Raw genomic sequence first — 20557 nt, 5'->3', positions numbered from 1 at the left:
TTGCTGTGTTTATAGAGCGCCTGTCCAGCTCACGCTCATGTAAGGGAAATCTCTTTACTGCTCAGTACTACAGGCAGTCTTGTCCAGTAGTGCGCTAATTCATCTTCGGGACCTGACAAAAGGCGGAACGGACAGTAAAGAAATAGTGGTATGACAAAAAAGTGGGATGTGTTAAAGACACTGGAGAACAATATTTTAGAAATGAAAACATGGCAATATTATGCTTGTATTAACCTTTTCCCTGCCAAAGTGCTTCCGGAACACCATGGAACAGGCCAGAACAGACACTAAAGAAATGCTAGTACCACGAAAATAGTGGGAAGTGTTGAAGACCCTACAGAACAAGATTTTAGAAATGAAAACACTGAACTGGCATGCTCTTATTAACCATTTCCCTGCCAAAATGCTCCCAGAACAGCATGGAACAGGCCAGAATGGGCACTAAAATGCTAGTATACCCTAAAAAGTAGTGGGAAGCATTAAGGACACCTGGGAACATTTTTTTTAGAAATGAAAACATGGAGATATCGTGCTTTTATTAACCCTTTCCCTGCCAAAATGCTTCCATAACAGCACAAAAAGGCTAGAATGGACACTAAAGAAATGCTAGTACCACACCAAAAAAAATACCTGTGGGAAGCATTAGAAACAAAGTGGTCTGGAGAAGGGTTTCCAACAGTTCTGGAGAAAAATGTCTTGTGCCTTTAATAGAGGAAATGGGCAGTTGAAGCTTTCCATGTTATGGAATGGCCAGGATCCACATGACAGGATATATGTTTCTACAAATATCAGGTGTACCTTTGCAGAAAAATCTTCAACTAAACATGGAGGTTACAATCCATCCAAACTAGCCATCAACTCTTCCACTTACTCAGACATTGCACAAAGACTGTCTGAATGATGAGGGTACCACAAACAGAGGGAAATGAAAACATGGCAATAAAGTAAAGAATATTCAAAATAGATTCTCATGAATGGAACAGATAATCAGTATACAACAATAATAACGACTAAAATATTTGTACATAGTTTTTCAGTATAAATATTCAATCCTAAAGTGCAACATGCTCAAAGTGCTCAAATACATTCCTATATTCAATAATGTTGTATCATCACAAGCATCACAGAGACAAAATACAAAACCCAATTAACAATGCCACACATTAAAAGTCCACAATGGTCATGAGAAACCTCTTAAAGTAAAGTTCTGTTTAAGGTGTTATTTTGATGTGCTGATGCTCTGTTCTGTTGCAGATGCATCCAGTTGGATAAATCTTCACAAGACTGTGTATGTTGAAGGTAAGTATTTACAAAAACAATAGCTATCAGCTTAATAATAACATAAATTATTCCTTTTCTCTAACAAACAGGCACATTGGAAAGATGCCAGAGACTGGATGCCAACCACAGCCCCACCTGACGACAAACTCGATGCCAGCAAAGACTATCGTTTAGCTTACAGCTTTGTCAAGAGCAAACAATAATGTTGACACTTTCTGTGAAGATAATAAAGAATCAAGACTACAGCTTGCTACATTAAATAAAACAAAACCTCACAGTGCAATGATATTAAAACATACTCACTCTCTTAATCTTATTAACTCATACAAAGACACTTCCTACAATGACAGCCATTCCCTGTAAAGTTTACTCCTACTGCTCACAACTTAATGACCACTCATTATTTTAACCGCCCAAATTTAAAGGGCTACAGATGTAAACAATTATAGATAGCAAGAAAGATCCCACTCATTGTTAAGACCAGAGGGGGCTAATGTCTTCAGTTTAAAAATTCAAAATGCTTCTTTTGGGAGCAAAACCTGTTGAATATTACTCTTGGTACCCTTGTGGATAACATACAGGACCATAAATCTAAACTAATGTTCCCTCATCTTTTCAACAAAATACTGAACCAGAGGTGCTTCCAAGTGTCTTCCCTAATTTTAGAAATATGCTCCTAAAGTCTAACTCTAACTGATCTAGTTGTACTTCCCACGTATAGCATGGGACAAGAACACTATTATATACACCACACCTGATGTATTGCATGTTGAAAATGCTCTAAGTTGGAAACGATCACCTGTGTCTGACCTAACAAAAAACTCTCCTGTCATAGCCAAGGAACAGACATTACAGTAGCCACAGGGATGGTGACTGACTGGACTGTCATTGGATACTAACAGCGTTCGGAAATTAGAATGTACCTGCTCATCTTTTATACTACGTGTATGTCTATGGGCAATAGTTGGTGCAAATTCACAGTCTGTAATCCCCTCTAGAAGGTGCCAGTGGTAGGATTCCTGGGACTATGCAGGAATCATAACAATAAAAAACTTCCCATATAACACCCCTTCAATCTCCCATCATTTTTCCCTAATCAAAGAGTGAATGATCCTACCCATCCTATCTTCCTGGGCTGCTATTCTACCTCAATTTGTTTATTTTACAATAGGAATCAACATTAATCCATTCCCTTGATCTTCATCAGAAACTTAAAGCTATGTCAGCTATTTACCTGCCACCTCCAGAGACAAATGCTTTGTTTTTCTAGCACCTCTTGGGGAGAAACATCTGTTGCCTTGCTTTTTGATCCCAGAGATGACTTTTAAATTATTGTTATTGGGGGCAAGAGGTGCTTTCCCGCCTTATGCTCCATCTTAAAGATATAAATAAGCCAACCAGGTCTTAGTAAATGTGTGCAGCTTTTCTGGGATCCCTAGGCTGTCACCCTCAGAGCCATTCTGAGCATCGCTGCAGGAGCGCTGGTCGTTTGAACATACCTTCCTCTGCAGACCTTTCCATTCCTCTGACAGGTAGTAATCACCTGAATCCTACAACGTTTCCCTGTTTTCTTACTACTCTTCTTAAGACTCTTGTATGCTTCTGATTTTTATTCGCTTCCTCTTGCTGTGTGCAAACTTCCTCTTCAATCTTTGTTTTGGAAGACATCACTGGCCAGTTTCCTTGGGGAAGGGACCCAGTATACATCGATGGAGAATCTGCCCGTCACTGCTTTCTCCTTGTTTGCTAATTCCCCCTACTCACAAGGAGACCCATTCTGGTAATAGGACCAGTGGAGGTGAAGAGCCATTTTCCATGGCTATTTTGGCAATCTTGTCCACCTCTCTAAGTTATAAATGTGATCCATTTCAAACTGATTTTTGCCCTCATCATGGCAGACAAACATCATTGGTTGCCCTGGTGAATGTTCTGCACTGGTCCTCTGATTGGGAGATTGCATCCCTGTTTGTCTTTCTGTACTTCTCAGTGCCTTTTGATATTGTTGACAATGCCATCCTGTGACAGCACAGCATTCATATTTGCTAATACTGGAACCTGGAACCAAGTACTTGGGCCATATCGAAATGTATATCCCAAAGACAGCTCTGTCCGCAACGCAGCCACAAAGATGTAGGTAGATTACATGTACAAATGGGGTCATCATCCACTGCTTTACAAACTGTGGGTTGGTGAACCCCAAAAATGGACCCAGGGCATCCATGGTGGAATTTAGCACTCTAGAGGCAAGGTTTGGAGTTTTTTACCACCACCACCACACCCCGTATGCTGAAGAAAAAGTCTTCTCACATATGCGAAGGAAAAAGGCATTCAGGCTTTAGAGCCCTAGAGACATGGCTGCTTTCTCCCTCCCCCATGGTATCTGAAGAAGGCCCTGTTCAGATGAGCAAAGTTGTCGTGGTGGAACATAGTGGTAGAGGTGATCCTCTTGCACTATGAGAGGCCAAGGCCATGTGATAGTCAAAACCTTGAATTGAGCCTGGTAACTGATGGGTAGCTAGTGGAGATACTGCAGAATGGGAGTGATATGGTGTGCCTAGTTCCTGCTAGTAAATGAGCTGCGGTGTTCTGCAGTAGCTGGAGTCTCCAATATAGAATGCATTACAGTAGTTTAGCCTTGATGTTACCATGGCATGAATCCAGGTGGCCAGATCAGCTGTGTCAAAGTAGGCTAGTTTATGTCCAGGCTAGCCTGAGTTGGGAGAAAGCCTTTTTTTGCAGCTGCAATAACTTGCTTTTCTAACTACAGTGCTGGATTCAGTATAACCCCTTGTTTCTTAACTGAGAGTTTCTCTACATGAGACATCTGACATGTGAAGAACACATGTCAGGAGATGTAATGTTAGCCAGGAAGGGTAGTTTTAAAAGACAGAAACAGAGGGGTGAAACTGATAGAGCCTTAGAGGAGGCCTTCCCGGAGGTGAAGATGAAATTAACAAACCTTCTGAGGAATGATCTCTGCGGGCTCTCTTTTAAAACTATCCTTCCCGGCTAACATTGCATCTCTCTGCACTTGATGAACAGACTCAGAGTCAGTCAGGGTCAACTGATCCTCACTGAAGATGGGAAGCACAATGTTTTCAAAATCTCTGCCTTCCCAACCAGCATCATTTCCATCTTATCTAGGTTTCAGCCATTGGACCACAGCTGTCAGCTACTCTACTGTATCATCAGGGGATCCTTAAGTGTTGTGTCTGGTTAATTCCCCATCATAAATGCTTTTGTTTGGTTAATTCTCCACTGTGTTAGCAGAGTGGGGTGGCATGCCCAGGCTTCTCCCTTCCCTCCACTTCCCATTCCCTGTTGTCATTTCCCTCAATAGCAAGGACAGCATCCTCCACAGGATGAAAGCCCCACTTTATGTTAACACTTTGGTTTCCAGTCTACACCCTAGATATGCTCAGATTACTTTTACGAAGGGAAGGGGTGCAGCAGACACAGGTAGTCTTTTGGATAACAATCTTTCACAACCACGTGGCAGAGATGGAGCTGATTGGTGCTATGCTAGACTGACCTGAGTACTTTCTGAAAGATAGCTGCTAGGAGAAGTCTGCTTGCCCTCTAGGCCACTGGTCTATGGGGTACTTTTATTTATTTATTTAAAATATTTTATTGTCTTTCTACCAAATGTAGGGTCCATAAGGCAGCCAACTGTGGAAAACATTAAAAAAAACTTTAAAGTACATTAAAAGAAACTGTAAAATACATAAAAATAAAAATTAAAAACAGAAAATACACAAACAAGGATGAATCAGTGAGGCAACATCGAACTATAAGGTTCCATCTTATCTCTAATGCTTTTAAAATCTACACAAAACTACTGGAAGAGATCATCTTGAGGTTTTGGATGAGGGGCACCAATATGTGGACAGGACAACAGTCAACTTTCTCTCCTTTCCATCAAGATCTAGAGAAGCTGTGGATGAAATTTAACAGTATATGAAGACTCCTGTAGCCCTGTCATTGTGGCAGGTGTGGACTAAGAGGAAGTGTCCTTTCCACCTTATTTTCTGCAAAATAGTACATTGCCTGAAAAGGGTAGTGGAAAGGGTAGTCTGTGGGACTTTTGTGGCTGGTTGCACTGTTAGTTCTGTTGCTCCTATGAATTTTGTCAATGTAGATGAAGAAATATCCATTTCAAGCTGTTTTTGCACAAAATCAGTGCATTGAATTGGTAATGGAATGTGTGTTCTGTGAAACGTTTGTAGCTTGGTATATCACTGCCATCTCCGACAATGTACTATGTCTATTTGGCTTGTTGGTGTGCCTTAGAAACTGTTGTTATGAAGTATTTTTCATTGAAAATTAGTTTAATTTGGAAAGAAGTTAATAAAATTAAAACATTACCCATTCTTATTTCTAATATATTGTTCTCTAGTGTCTTTAATGCTTCCCACTGTTGCTTTTTTTATTGTAGCATTTCTTTAATGCTCATTCTGGCCTGTTTTGCAAGGTTCTGGGGGCATTTTGGGAAAGAAAGGGTTAATAAACGCATGGTATTTCCATGTTTTCATTTCTAAAATCTTGTTCTGTAGGGTCTTTAACACTTCCCACTATTTTCTTCTCTTTTTTAAAAAAATATTTTTATTAAGAATTTTCAATTATTTACACAGGAGAGTGGTGCAATAATACTGCAAAGTGATATTCTTATATAACTTGATTATACATCCGATATAATAACTAATATAAGTTTCATGATATAATTTACTTGGTTGTCAAATTCAGCCTGACATATATGTCTTTCCATCTGTCTACAAAAGTTTTGTTATTTTCTAAATTCAGAATTGAGGTAAGTCTGTCCATTTCTATACAATGTAACAACTTCTCTATTAATTTTTTCTCATCAGGTACACACTTTTGTTTCCAGACCTGTGCATATACCAGTCTTGCAGCAGTAATAATATGTTGCAATAAGTATTTTTGTTCCTTTGGAAACTTGCTATCAAACATAGACAATAAAAATATCGTGGGATCTAGGGTAATATGTAAATCCAACATTTTCTTTATGAACAATGAGACCATATTCCAGAATTCCTTAGCTTTTTTACATGTCCACCAAGAATGAAAAAGGTACCTCTTTCTACACCACATTTCCAACATCTATCGGTACAAGCATACATTTCTGCTAGCTTAGCTGGAGAGATATACCATCGATAATACATTTTATAGTGGTTTTCTCTGTATGCAGTTGATTTAAAATTTTTAATATCTCTCCATACCCCTTGCCATCTATCTAGAGAGATCTGATACCCTATATTCTGTGCCCATTTAATCATACAGTCTTTAACTTGTTCGTCAGCCATTTTATAGTTCAGAAGATATTTATAAGTTTTACTTAAACGCTTTTGATTGCTAGATAGGAGGATTTTGTCAAATTGGTTTAAATCTTTGTGGATTCCAAATTTTTTTTTTGTCAGAGTCGAACCTCGATTGAATCTGGATATATTGCCACCAGTTCAAGTTGTATCCTTCCAGCTTTAGTTGACTTGATGACTTTAGTATCTCTGCATTTTCATGGTACTAGCATTTCTTTACTGTCCGTTCTGGCCTGTTCCGTGGTGTTCCGGAAGCACTTTGGCAGGGAAAAGGTTAATAAAAGCATGATATTGCCATGTTTCCATTTCTAAAATATTGTCCTCCAGTGTCTTTAACACATCCCACTGTTTTTTATGGTAATAGCATTTCTTTATTGCCCATCATGACCTGTTTTGTGCTGTTCTGGAAGCATTTGCACATGAAAGAGTTAATAAAAACGAATATTTCCGTGTTTTCATTTCTAATATATTGACATACTAAAACAAAAGACACCAATTGCCCATAGACAATACATGATTGCCAATAGATAATGACTGTTTGCCCATAGGGAATAACGGCGCCCACGCTTGCCCATAGGGAATAAGGGAGAATAAGCGGGCCTTATGGAATAATAGCTACAGCAATTGCCTATAGGCAATAATGGAGACCATGCTTGCCCATAGGGAATGATGGGCCCATAGGAAATTAGGGAGACCATGCTTGCCCATAGGTCATTTGCCCATAGGGAATGATGGAAAGCACACTTGCCTACAGGGAATAATGGGGATGGCAAATGCCCATTGGGAATAATGGAGACCATACTTGCCCATAGGAAATAATGGAGACCACATTTGCCCATAAGGAATGATGGAAAGCATGCTTATCAACAGGGAATAATGAGGACAGCAATCGCCCATAAGGAATAATGGGGACAGCGATTGCCTACGAGGAATAATGGGGAGTACCCTTGCCTACAGGGAATAATGTAGAGTACACTTGCCCACAGGGAATAATGGAGACAATTTTGCATCTGATGAAGAGAACTGTGATTCTCGAAAGCTTATGCTACAATAAAGTTGGTTAGTCTTAAAGGTGCTACTGGACTCTTTTTGATTTTGCTACTACAGACTAACACGGCTAACTCCTCTGCATCAATGGAGACACTGTCCACATGGAATAATGGGGACATAGATTGCCCATAGGGAATAATGGGGAGTACGCTTGTCCACAGGGAATAATGGGAACAGTGTTTGCTCACAGGGAATAATGGGGACAGCAATTGCCCATAGCTTCCCCCTCTTTTTTATGCTACCAAAAAGCTGAAGAGAGAGCCATTAGCCAGATTCTACACACACACAAGACAGAAAATTTGGAGCCACTGACCATAACTCAGGTATTAACTTTAAGTAGTGTGTAAATCCTTAAGATATCCCTTGTCAGTTTTGTTGTCAATCCCCCCCCCCCCCAATATACCTTTTCTGGATGAAATCCCTCTGTAAAACAACTCCAGAAAATATAAAGTCATGTATACTCTGAGGGCAAAGTTCAATAACTGGATATCAATTTTAAAGTGGTAGATATTAATTTTGTCCTAATGTGTAAAAGATTTTTCCCATTTAAGTCCATGATGATCTTAAATACGATGGTGGTGAATTTTCAACAAAACCATCTTCACATTTCAGAGGCATATAGTACCAAAGTATCATTTTTTGTGTGAATAAGATGGTATAACTTGAATCTGTGACTCATCAATCCCTTTCTTAAAGAATTGTAGCATCCCTCTGGTCATTTTCACCTCAAGGAAATACCAGGTATACAAAATGCACCATCAAAATTGTCAAAATCAAACCCAAATTACCAACTATAACAGCATACACAATTCCTTCTCCTGTTTCTTCTGCCATCCAGGCTTCACAAAACTTTGCTGGGATATATCTTCATATACACTGCTGTAGATTTTCTCAAGTCCATTTTTGGGTTGATTTAGTTCTTAGTTGTTCTTCTGTTTCTGAAGCATTTATAAGTTGTTCAACAGGCAATGTTCAAATTTCTCTTTGATCAAAAAGGAATTGATTAGAAACTGATTCCAAATACTTTAAAAAAGGATTTAAAGGAGAAACTGGGTGAAGAGGAATTAAGAGAGTTTCTCTTAACAACCCTAGTATTGTCCAGATGGAGGGAGAAAGCTCCCTCCCTCAAACAGCCAAAACTGATAACTGTGATTTGAGATTATGGCCATTTTCACACAGCCACACACCTGGAAGATAACAACAACATAATAAAATTTGATTAATATACCACCCTTCAGGATAACTTAACACCCACTCAGAGTGTATGTCATTATTGTTTTGTTGTGGGGATAATAATAGCATACTTTGTAAACCGCTCTGAGTGGGCATTAAGTTGTCCTGAAGGGCGGTATATAAATTGGTTGTTGTTGTTGTTGTTATCCCCACAACAAAACATCCTGTGAGGTGGGTGGGGCTGAGAGAGCTAGAAGCTGTGACTGACCCAAGGTCACCCAGCTGGCTTCAAGTGGAGGAGTGAGGAATCAAACCCGGTTCTCCAGATTAGAGCCCTGTGCTCTTAACCACTACACCAAACTGGCTCTCGCACAAAACTCATGGCATAAAAGCGTCTTCCTAGCACAATTTCCCAGAATGATCCCATTTAATGGCACTTTTTCTGATGTCATCGGGCCATTAAAGGGGATTGTGCTGGGAGATCATGCTAGGAAGACGCTTCAAGCTGTGAGTTTGAGCGATGTCCTGGGCTGTGTGTGAAAACGGCCTACTTTTAGTACCTGTTTAGTCTGTTATCCTGCTCTGTGCTCCTGGCCAAGAGAGATCCACCATTACCTTTGCTACCACAGGAAGTCACAGCTCCTCATAGCCTTCTGTAGCTTGTTTCTTCTCCCCCCTCACATTTATTCAAACAATAATTGGCCTGCTCTGGCAAAATCTGCTTTCCTTTGAGAGCTCCTTTGATATGGTAATATCTGTTCTGAAGTGACTGGTTAGCAAAAAATAAAAAAGGTCTGATTCATAGCTGCTTTAAAATTCTTGTTTGCTGAATGCTCCCATCCGAGATAAAGCTCATCTGCTCCCTCATTTTAGGAGGATATGCTTTTCAGTTGAAAATATTTGTAGATTGCCTTTCTGAAATGCTACAAGGCTACTCAGAAGCATAATTAAAAACAGCTTGCTTCTTCAAAAACCCCGCAAAATATGGATACATGTTAGATTTAAACCATACAAAGCAGAAGCCATATCAAACATCCTGACTTTGACAGCCCAGATTTGTATCCTTTTTACTGTCAAAAACTCATCTAAAAATGTGGGCTTTGCATTACTGCTTATCACCATGCAGGTTCCTGAAGGGGAGGTGCAGTCCCCTTGGCACCAAGCCCTACCACTAGCTAACAAGAGCTTTCCTTTATCTGCATGAGGGGTCCATTGTCTTTCATTCAAACAGGGTATACTTTTTTTTAAAGTCAGTTACCTGTGGATCCACCAAAGGATGTGAGTGTATGTGGTCAGACAGCTTGTTCTCCATCTTCATTTCCTGCCCAGAAAATCATGCTGGTTAAAGATGTCATGGCATGCAGTGCTAGAACCAGCTGTTTTGTCCCTAAAGAGGAAGAGTCTAGTTGGTTGAAATAATGGCCTATGGAAGTACAGTGTTTTGTTTTGGGTGGGAGTGGAATCACACAATGAGCATTGTACTCAGGGCAGCAGCATATTATGTTCCAACAGTACAATTCCTCTTCCCTCTTCTGTTGGCATGCCCTCTCTCTTTTCTCCTCAAAAACATCACAACAGCTCTAATCAGTGTACTTTTTCTCTTTTTAAACTTACAGACATGATCATTAATGGCAAGGAATGTGCTTTCACAAGTCATATCTTAGCTGTCTCTTATGGGTCACTACTGGCCAAGAAGGACAGTTTGATGACAAGTAGATCTGGTAAATGAGGAAGTGCTGGTTAAAGGAGTATAAAGACAGTTATGTAGTTGTGGCCTCCACCTTCAACCCTAGAAGGTGGTTTTACTCATCCAGGGCTCTGGTATGTGCCTCTAGGCAATGCCTGAAGACAGGATCTGGTGCCCTTAAGGCATCACAGACAAAGCTTGCAGAGTCCCAGATTGCTCTGAGACAACTCTTGCAGATCCTGAACTTCCCAGCACGTGGTCCTGCAGTCATCCCACACCTCTGGTTCTCATGTTCACAATGTCCAGGATGGTGCATAGGTTCTGTCCCATACTGGCCATTCAGACCCTGTGTTGTTTGCATGCTGGAGCTTGTCTAGCTGCTTCTGATTTCTTATGGCACAGGTTGTCCTCCTCATGTTGCTGCACCCCATCTGGATCCCACCACCCAAGAACTGACTCATCCTGGAACCTCTTTCCAGTCCTTCTCCACTCATTGCTTCTCTTAGTCAGGCAGCTTGCCTTCCTAATCTTCAAGAAAGAAAGGAATAGTTTGAAGATTGTAAATTGGTGGTGAGCACCAGTTGATTTGTAAGTAAAGGGTGTTATTCCAAATGGTTAATGGGTATAAATTATTAATGGATGCAGTTAATATTTTAAGCAATTAGTAGCAGGTAGTACTGCAGTTTGGTGGATACTGCAAGTAGCTTTACCACATAGTTACCAAGGAGCCATGACATTTGAATACTCACTTTTAGCTACCACCCTGCTAGCAGACAGAAGGTGTGATGTCCACAGTGCTTGTCTTCTCCCCTGGTCACTCCTGAACCCCTCAAACATCATGTACCGCAAGCCAAATGCTTACCATATGCTGATATATTCAAAGGAACATATGAAGCTGCCTTGCACCAAGTCCACCATTGATCAATTTAGCCCAGTACTGTTGACTCAGACTACTGTGGCTATCCAGATTACTGGAGAAGATGAGACTTGGGGAGATATACAAATAGATCTTGCAGTGCTTTTAATAGTAAATTGCAGAAGGTGGGGGTGGGTCAGAGCCACAGTGCAGGAAGTAAACCCTTTCCCCCTTGCATCACTTTCTCATTCACAAAAAGCCCCTGGGAGTTCCTATTTGGCCCTTTGGAGAAAACATAAGAGGTTGACTATGTGGTGCTGGTATGTGTTCCCCAATAGGACAAATAGTTCTGGAAGGCTGAAGTTGGGAAAAGATGCTGTGTGTGTGTAAGAGAGTGAGGGAGAGGGAGAGAGAGAGAAACCTTGTCCTCTCTGTTTCATGGCTGCAATTTCAATTAGAGCTTCCTACACTCTGTTTACAAAAGAAAGAAAGAAAGAAAGAAAGAAAGAAAGAAAGAAAGAAAGAAAGAAAGAAAGAAAGAAAGAAAGAAAGAAAGAAAGAAAGAAAGAAAGAAAGAAAGCATGAGATTCATTTTCAGACCTCATCTAGTTTGGCCTCCAGAGAGAGGCCCTTCCTCTCAGGCTACCCAATATCCCTTTTTAAACTGATGCCTGGAATCTTCTATGTGCTAAATATGTACTCTACCACTAAGCTCTGACTCCTTCCCAAGCATTTGTATTTATGCTATTCAAACCATGTTTTGGTAGATAAGAATGCTGTCCTCATTCAGTTGTTAGTTGGCTGAATGAGCTTTGGGTAACTGAATCTTACATTTGGGAGGGGTCAAGCAGTCCCTTCTGTAGTTTTGTGAATGCATTGGCAGAGATCCAGTGATCCATTGCAGTGCATTCTTGTGTACACTGTACACAGCTGACATCTAGATGCCCTGCCATAGTGGTGAAATCAGCTTGTTGTTTAATATGTATTCAAGTATGGCACGTTTGCTCATTGATGATTGAAGACTCAGCTGTTCATTGACCTTCCAGTCTCTCAGCTGTCCTGTACTGTTGGCTAATTGATCATGCTGGAAATCCCTTCCTGTTCACAAGGAATTTCTTGTTTAGTGGACACACTAATGTCACAAAGACACTTCTGTATTTGAACTCTGGTTTTTTGACAGTAACTATGGGTAATATTTAGAATGTGAACTTCAGTCTTAAAGAGAGTTATAATGGAGGGGGAGAAATAGACAGGAATCCACAAATTTTCCCCTTTCCCAGACCAATACACATTTCTCTTTAATTTTTAAAAATGAGCTCCCAGAATTTAAGTTGTACAAAAAGTTAGTTTTTCACTTTGAAATGTGCAGCTACATACAACAGCTGACTCTAGTGTTAGATAATCAAGTAGCCAAAATTTAAGCAGTTCTATTTATTTGCTTGCTATATTAGGCACCTTCCCTTCCAAAGCTCAAGGTATTATAAAATATCATCAGTTATTAAAATCAGCAAATAAATTTAACAATCAGTATCTATAAAATAAACTAAATTGTCACACCATATTGAAATAGTTTCTTGAGTTGCTTCATTTTGCAACCAAGATCTGTTACAGGAGAGAACCAGAAAGTCTTGTTATGAGGTTCTTCTGTAGTTTGCAGGCCACTGTTGAAAATAGCGGAAAAAACAGAGGGTTACAACCTGAAGTTGTAGGTTCTAACCTCAAGTTACAACCTAAAATGTGAAATATATTCCACGAGAGTATTTATTATAAATGTGCACAAAATATAGGTTAAAACAAGTTTAAAGGCCTGAATGGCAGGCTACATGTGTACGCTAAAAATCAAACACACCCACACGTTCAGAAACGAATAATGAAATACTCCTGATGCTTTATCTAAAACTGTAACAAGAGAAGAAGGGGGAGGAATTTTTTTTTATTTATTTAGTATTGGCAACCACTATGTTCTAAAATTATTTTTAGATAAAGTATCAGGAGCATTTCATTATTGGTTTCTGAATGTGTGGGCGTGTTTGATTATAAATATTGTACAATTGACCACTGAGGAAGGCCTTAGGGCCGAAACACGTATGGTCGGTCTTTGTGTTGTTCATTGAACTGTACCAAGGTCTGTCTTTGTGTTGGTCATTGAACTGTACTATCATCTGTGTATGGAGAATGTTTTAGCAATTTTTAGCATATGCATGTAGCCTGCCATTCAGGCCTTACGTTTTAAACTTGTTTTTAACCTATATTTTGTGCACATTTATAAAATGCTCTCTTGGGATATATTTCACATTTTAGGTTGTAACTTGACCCCTCTATTTCCCCCCCCCCCTGCTTGTTTGGGTTGAGTTTGGGGTGGGGTCTTCCCTCACCCCTTTTTTCTCTCTTGTCACTATTGAAAATGCCCTTCAATAGACTTCCCTTTTGTACTTTGATATATTACTTATTTGTTAAAAGTTATATTGGGCATGTAGAATGTGGCAAAAGTAAGTGATATTGAGCATGAATAATGATGAAAGCAATAATGTAGTTGCAAATCATTGTATTTTATAGACCATGCCTCTTAAGGGTTTAATGAAGGAAATGTTGGGGAGAAAATTTTGTTTTATATACTTTGTTATATATAATTATTTCTGATTTACATAATTATGTTATATAATCCTTTTTTTCTTTTCTGTATCAGCCCATGCAATCACTTTGTTTTTAAAAATAAAATATATATATATACTGAAAAAGAAAAAGAAAATGCCCTTCCTCGTGTACTCCTAGGCTGAACTTCATAGGAGCAGCTCTGCTGGATCTGTTCAGCAGTATACTTAGTTCAGCATTCTATTCTCCACAGTGGTTAACCAGATGCCTTTGGAAGACTCAAACAGGGCATGGAGGCAAAAGCCTCCCATTGTTGAGGTCAAGCGCTGGTATCATAGCCAATACTTACTGATGGAGTACTGTCCTTGGAATTTGTATAATCCTCTTTTAAAGCCCTGCAGCAGTGAATTCCATAAGTTAATTAACCTTTCTCTAAAACAGGAGTTCCCAACCTTATTGGGCCTGTAGGCACTTTGAAATGTTTAGAACAAATGTCTGCCACGGAGGGGGGGAGTGCAGCCAAACAAAAAGTAGCTGCCAGCTGGGTTGCTGCCAATCCCAAAATGTAGAGTAGGATAGAGACAGCTGTTTCTAAATAGGTGCTCCTTGAAGATCCATAGGATTGCCTCCTGCGCTCTGCTGAAACACTCCCTGTTCCTATAAGGTAGAAGAAAGCCAAGACTGACTCTTTGCTTTGGTGAAGAAAGAAGAAGGTGCCAGAAGATACACCATGTACGTAGGCACCACACAGAGTTCCTCTACTCTAGGCTGTTTCCATATGGGTTTTCTATCCAAGTTCAATGCTGTTAGGAAGCAACTTTTTTTTCCTGCTTTCTCATAGCCTTCATTTCCTTCATTTGTGCACCTCTCAGAGTTTCCCTGGATATTTTCCAAACCTTCTTAGACCTGCTTTGATCTAAAGTTTTGGGAAAGATTGCAGTAAAGCCTGAAAGGCTGCTGTGTGGGTGGAAAAAATTGGATTTTCCTGCCAAAACAGCACCTATGTACCCGTCATCAGGGAGCTTTTAATTTTTATTTTTTTTAAAAAATGGCCCTATAATATTGGTATATCAGTATATCATCGTAACAATGTGTGTTCTCTGAATTCCCAGTTTAGATTAAAAAATAAATAAATCTCCAGCCTCTTTACTGGTGAAGATATAAGAGGAAAGCCATATCTCTGGGATGGAAGGGACTAGAGACTTCTTTAAATTGAAAGATGTAAGTTCAAAGAATCTGTTACGCATGCTATTTTAACATCTCTCTCTTTCTCCTTTCCACCCTTGGGGAGAGGGGCTGACCATTGCTAGGGGGACTGGGGCAGGGAAACTGCAGGGAAAACTGCCATGTTGCCACTGTGCTTTATCTGCAGCCACACCAGCAACAGGGAAATCGTGCAAGCCCATCCCTATGTGGAAACCACCCAGAAGAAAAATGAACTGAGCAGGTTATAAGGATAAGGATACACAAGCTACTAATATGAATTAGAAACAAAAAAATAAAAAGAGGGTCGAATGTCAAAGACATTGTGGCAGTGAGATGAGAAAGGTTTAATTATATTGGAAACTTTTAATATTTGTTTAAAGAGTCAGAAGAGCATTAAAAAACTTGCAAAAAGAGACACAAAATAGTGGAAACCAAGGTGGAGAGAAATTGCATCAATTGCTTACCATGCTGCTGTAGCATAGTTGTTTAGTGTCTGGGCTACAAATCAGCACTCTGCTGGTTCGACTCCCACTACTGCCATGAGTTCTGCCGGTGGGTTTGGGCAAGCCTCTACTCTCAGACCTTGTTCACCAGCTGTATTAGATGATAACAGTAACACTGACTTTGTTTACTGCTCTGAGTGTGGCACTAACAGGGACGACGCGCCCATTGAGGCCAGGTAGGCGGTGGCCTCAGGGCGCGGGGTACCGGAGGGGGCGCTGGAGGAGGCGTGGGGGGGGGGGGGCGGGAGCGTATGCCATGGAACTGCAGCCTCCTAGCCCTCCCCCCCGTGCTGCCACCGCCGCCAGCACACGCCCCCAGCCGGGCACAGCAGCCTTGAGCAGGCGACTGCGGCGGCGCAGGGCAACCGAGCAGGAGAGCTCGGAGGCCACCTGCGTGCTGTCCCAGCCGCCGGCCGCAGCAATTGGGCCGGTGGTGCGTGCGCACCCATGATGACATCACACTTGACATCATTACGCTGGCTGGTGCGTGTGTGTGTGCGCGCGCGGATGCCCAGCCCTCCTGCTGGCTGCGGATGCCAAAAACTCTGGCGCCACTGCTGGGCGCTTATCTGTCCAGAAGGGCAGTATATAAGCACATTGTTGTTGTTTTCATTATTACTCAAGTTACAGATACCATGCAATGGGTGCCCATTGTATTGCAAGTCACTGATGTAACCTTAGTCCATGTAGCACTACTTATTGCAGTGAAAATGAAGTGGAGGGAGGCATTACATTTTTGAGAAAAGGAAATTTCTGTGTGAAATAAGTACTTTGAGTGAAAACTTGTCAATTTTGCACAGTAACTTCTTTTCACTAAAAAAACCAAAAAGCACACATGGGCCGATTCCAGATGGCTAACGTTCACGCGGAACGTCGCGCCTCGTTGCGGGGAAAATGCGAAATATCGCGTTTCCTCACGCGAGTTTTGCGCGACAATGCGCAAAACTCACGCGAGGAAACGCGATATTTCGCATTTTCCCCGCAACGAGGCGCGACGTTCCGCGTGAACATTAGCCATCTGGAATCGGCCATGCTCCTTGAGTAGTGTGAATTTGAAATAAATGACCAAACTCTAGAAGTCTAGAAAATCAAATGTTTGGCTCCATCTTGTGTCCATAGTTTTAGTTGCATGAGAATACAATTCTGTATAATATTACAATTCCATTTGATGTAGCTTCTTAGGCCTTTTCAACACGTTAGTCACTCCAGGTTCAATGGTATTGGGAAACTGTTTCCCCCCCCTCTTTCCATCCAGCACTGTGATGCACATTCAAGTACCTCCTGGGTTTCCTCCAGCATTCCTCAGATTTTTCTCAGTTTTTTCCACCCACATAACAGCCATACAGGCTTTGCCATGATTTTTCCCAAAGCCTTGGAGCAATTTTGATTTTCCCACCCACTTTGCAGCCATTTTCTGACACTGTCCCTGCAGCAGCCATTTTCTCCCCTGATCAAGGGAGGGAGGTATTTTTTCAAAAAAATAAACACAAGAATATAATTATTTCCATATATTGCGTAACATGTATATAACAGATTCCCTGAATTCCCAGCTTTCATTTTTAAAGCAAAAAAAGGGTCTAATCCCTTCCATTGTGGAGATATGCCTTTCCCCTTCTACCTCTACGTATACGTGTTTCAAGAGTATATTGATATAATGATATTCTAGTGCCATGGTTGTTGTGGGTTTTCCGGGCTGTATTGCCGTGGTCTTGGCATTGTAGTTCCTGACGTTTCGCCAGCAGCTGTGGCTGACATCTTCAGAGGTGTAGCACCAAAAGATGCTACACCTCTGAAGTGTAGGTGCTACACCTCTGAAGATGCCAGCCACAGCTGCTGGCGAAACGTCAGGAACTACAATGCCAAGACCACGGCAATACAGCCCAAAAAACCCACAACAACCATCATTCTCCAGCCGTGAAAGCCTTCGACAATACATATTCTAGTGCCTTTTTAAAAAGCAAATTCCAAAAGCCCCAGTGACCCAGGGGAGGCAGTAGTCACTGCCTGGGGATTGGAGCAGGGAAACCTGCCATGTGGAAGCCCTATGGCCATTCCAATTTATCTTCAGCTGCAAAAGCAACTGGGAAATCATAGAAGCCCCTCCCCTTGTGAAAACCACCATATTCACAGAAGTTCTTCATTCAGTTTATTAAGGTGAAATATCACCCTATACATCCCTGTCTGGTTTTCTTTGTTTTTATTTATCAGTATTTTATCTTCCTTATATCTATTGATGAATATCAACCATCTCTTAAGAGTCCTTCCCCTGAAGGACTAGCATAACAGAATTTGACCTGAAATACAGGGGTGTCCATCAGGAGATGTAATGCCAAACCAAAACCAAAATGGAGAAAAATGAAGATGTGGTGTGCAGGAGTCAATTAGAAATTGCCACCCATAGGGTCTCTGGAGTGAAAGATAAAGGTGGGAAAAATATTGCTGAAAGTGCTGCATTTCACGAAGATCAACTGTCTTCTCTCATTAAGATCCATCTCTGTTGATCTATTTGTGGTCTCACCTAATCCTAAAATGGTAGCTACTTCAAAACAGATTTTCTTGGTGGTAGCCCCTAGTTCATAGAACCAATTTCTTTCAGGGGATTTCTGGATGTTGATGCTTCTACAGGAGCTGTAAAGATTAATTTATTTACCAAAGTCATTTGGTAGTTGATTTTTGGCTATGGTTTAATTTCTTTGTTTAGTTGTTTAGGTACATAGCTTTTATTGTTGTGTTGTTTTTAATTCTTTTTATGCACTTTGTTTTGCAAGTATCACTTGCTGAAAAATGAGGCATTTCCGAGTAAATAAGTGAATTAGAGGAGATTTGCTGTAGCTGTCTTCCTTAGAAGAACTGGTGACAGAGCAGGGTTACCTGGCACTGTGTGAACTAATAAGATATTTTTTGTTGTGGGTAGAACATGAGACATGTGTGGTTCCATTAGTAAAGAATATATCTACTGCTGCATTTCCCAATCTTTCTACTTTTCTCCATGTGCAAATGTTTGCAGTGCTCTGCCCAATGCCAGCCACGTTTGGGCAATCAGAACCCTCGTTGAGTTTCATGTTGGGTGCAAATAATGAATGTTTGTTTCTTCTGTGCAGAGTAATAGGTGCAAATATATATATATATCTTTCTTGCCAAACCGATCTTTACCCTATTGAGCACATCCCTGAACTGCTCCTGTACTGAACCACTCACTCAAGGCATGTTATGATTTCTTCTGTTTCAGAAACTTCTTTGTCGTATCACTAAAGATATTTTGTGACATGCAACCTGATATGAAAGAGGGGTCCCTGGTTCAAAATGCTCCCTAGGACAGAATTAAACACTAAATGTACTGTATATTGATAAATGTATCTATGGTCTCATATATTTGGTGATGTAAGGAAGCCTTAAAAGATTACTGTGCAGTGCATCCAGACTTCATGTATCAAGATGAATTCCAGTAGCAAGGCCATCTGATGAAATTATCTAGGTAATTTTTCTGAATGACATTTAATCAAACGTTTTAAAATTAGCATTATCTCCCTTAAAGGAGAAATTAACTGTAGGGATAAAATCAGTAGGAATGACATCTTGGTTTTTTGGCAGTTGTTCTTCTAAGATATGTTCTTAAATATTGCCAATATGTTTGTGTTTAAGAACCTCTGAGCTAATATCGTATGCTTACATTACAGGGTGTAACGTTGCATACCCTTTAAAGTCTTTTGTATGTATCCAAGCCCCTAAGATCTGATTTTTTGACTTAGTTGACACAAGAATGGCATCATTCCTTCATTCAATTGTTTGGAAAAAGACTGATAGCTAACAAATGTCCTGTCTGTAAATGTAGTTGAGAAGAACTAACTATTTCTGATACGTACACACAGCTTACACACAGCTTCCATGTCACAAGTGCTGGCCCAGTCATTTCAGAGGAAGCAACATCTATTTCTACACTTGGACTTTTGTCCTTTTTGAGATGAACGAGGCTGCTCATATGCAGTCCACAGCGTGCACCGAGGTCCAGGGGTGGAATGCGCGCCTGCTGATTTTAGCAAAGTCTTAGCTCACACAGAAGAGGAGATAAAATCGTTCCTATAGTATACCACTTCAGACTCAGGGGGATGGAATCACACACACATACAAAAAAACCTTTCTTCCACATAGAAAACTATGTGCCAGGAAAAAAGAACATTATATATAGTGATTAGTATGTTGATCTGGGATTTGGGAGAGCTGTTCTTAAATTCCCACTTTGCCATGATATTCACTGGGTAACCTTGGGCCAGTCACTTGTTCTCTGCCTAACCTACCTCACAGGGTTGTTGTTAGGATAGAATAGGAAGGGGGGGATCACAATCACTTCCCTGAGGTCCTTCAAGGGAGCATAGGATAAAAATGTACCTGACCTGAAATGGCCTCACAGTGACATTAACCTGTCTCATTGGGGGCTGCACTTACAGCCTTATCAGTACAAGTGCCGCACCCAACAAGGCTAATATTGTCCTGCGGGGCCATTTCTCGTAAGGAAAAGTGGCGTTCCTGAGCGGGGGAGAGGGTTTGTTCCCAGCTGCGAACTTGTTGCTGATACGCGTCTGACTGATAAAAAGTCAGGTCAGGGAACCCTTGCACAACACGTCAAAAACCACAACATGTCGTTTGGCCCTAAGCAGGGCTTTTTTTCTGGGAAAAGAGGTGGTGGAACTCAGTGGGTTGCCCTCAGAGAAAATGGTCACATGGCTGGTGGCGCGGAGGGCAATCTCAACTCCCCTCTGTCTGGAGATCAGGGGGTGAGGCCACCAGCCATGTGACCATTTTCAAGAGGTTCCGGAACTCCGTTCCCCCGTGTTCCAGCTGAAAAAAAGCCCTGGCCCTAAGTGCTCAGAATAGACGT

Source organism: Eublepharis macularius, chromosome 2, assembly GCF_028583425.1.
Source record: "Eublepharis macularius isolate TG4126 chromosome 2, MPM_Emac_v1.0, whole genome shotgun sequence".
Classification (NCBI taxonomy): domain Eukaryota; kingdom Metazoa; phylum Chordata; class Lepidosauria; order Squamata; family Eublepharidae; genus Eublepharis; species Eublepharis macularius.
Note: the sequence above shows the minus strand (reverse complement) of the source record.